Source organism: Propithecus coquereli, unplaced genomic scaffold (assembly GCF_000956105.1).
Source record: "Propithecus coquereli isolate 6110/MARCELLA unplaced genomic scaffold, Pcoq_1.0 Scaffold508, whole genome shotgun sequence".
Classification (NCBI taxonomy): domain Eukaryota; kingdom Metazoa; phylum Chordata; class Mammalia; order Primates; family Indriidae; genus Propithecus; species Propithecus coquereli.
The window spans coordinates 1,235,279-1,236,770 of record NW_012150930.1 but is presented as its reverse complement, the minus strand read 5'-3'; the positions used below and the strand labels follow the sequence as shown (position 1 = coordinate 1,236,770).

At 35.0% G+C, this 1,492-nt stretch overlaps 1 protein-coding gene across 1 annotated transcript in view; it reads left to right on the top strand.

The window, feature by feature from the left end:
- Positions 1 to 1,492, top strand: part of LOC105820129 (EF-hand calcium-binding domain-containing protein 1-like) — a 20,701-nt gene that overhangs the window by 10,046 nt on the left and 9,163 nt on the right. The window lies entirely within an intron of this gene.

The window sequence follows — 1,492 nt, the reverse complement described above, 5'->3', positions numbered from 1 at the left end:
CTAAGGGTCAGGGCTTGTGCCAACTCTGATTACCTGGCAGGGCTGAGGTTTCTGAGGCTGCCTCTGGGCACAGCAGGAAATGGGCCTCAACGTGGGGCGGTGCGCGTGTTACATAGGGGCCATTCCTTGTCTTTTCACAAAGAAAATGTAAGGGTTGACGCTAAGACGAGGTAAAACACAAATTAACCACCTGACATCAATACTTTAGTGTTAGAGTTAGTTTAGATGACGGATGGAAGAGGGAAGTAAAGAAAGGGAAGAAGATTAATGACAATAAAAGCCCACAGGGAGGAGGATTATCAACAGAGCTTCCTACAGAAAAGGAATGTTATGAATTCCAAAGACAATAATCTCCCAATTCACAGTTTTACCTAGAATTTGCTCTGGCCTGTACCATTGGGGTATTGTTCATTTCCTATGCTTTAACCTCTGGTGTCAAGAGTTTGGACGAGGAACCCTGGGAAGAGAATAGGTACAGTTTATTTGTTTATTTATTTATTTATTTTTTAATCGAGGCAAGCTATACATATGTAATTTACCATCTTTACTATTTCTAAATGTACGGTTAAGTGGTAATAGATACATTTATATCCTTTTTTACCCCCTTCATCCTCTCCTCCCTACTCTCTTTCCTGGCCTCTGGTAACCACCATCCTACTCTTTATCTTCATGAGATCTACTTTTTTAGCTCCCACATATAAGTGAGAATATGTGATATGTGTCTTTCTGTGCCAGGCTTATTTCACTTAATATAACGACCTTCAGTTCCATCCATGTTGCTTCAAATGACAGAATTTGACTCTTTTTTGTGGCTGAATAATGTTTCAGTGTGTATATATCACATTCTCTTTATTCATCCATCTGTTGATGAGCACTTAGATTGATTCCATATTTTGGCTACTAGGAGTAGTGCTATAATAAACACGGAGTGCAGATAGCTCTTTGATACATTGATTTCCTTTCTTTTGTATATGTACCCTATAGTGGAATTGCTAGATAATATGGTAGTTCTGTTTTTAGTATTTTGAGGTACCTCAAGGAACAATTTTAAATAGTAGTTTTCAAGGGAACAAATTGCTTAAAATGTCTACTTGCTCAAGAAAAAACTACAAAGTTCTGTGTGCATGAGCAAATTTTTATCCCTTCTTATTCTTCCACTTGAATTTGAATTTGAAAAGAAGATCCCCAAATTAAAGATACATTTAAAAATAATAGCAGCAATTTTTAATTGCAACATTTCTTTGACATTTATGAATTTTTCTGTTTCTCTGTTTTGTATTTTTTCCTTAACTTTTTTCCTCCACTCCAATTTTTCATGAGATAACATTTAAATATAGTTACCACTTAAATTTGCTACAGTGTTCTTATACAAAAGTCTCACTGAGAAGTGAAAAGCTAAATTTCATGAATGTAAATTATTATCATAATAATAGTTAGGTCATTAAATATGAAATGTCTGATTTTGAATCAAAAGTTTAGTTTATTATATCTG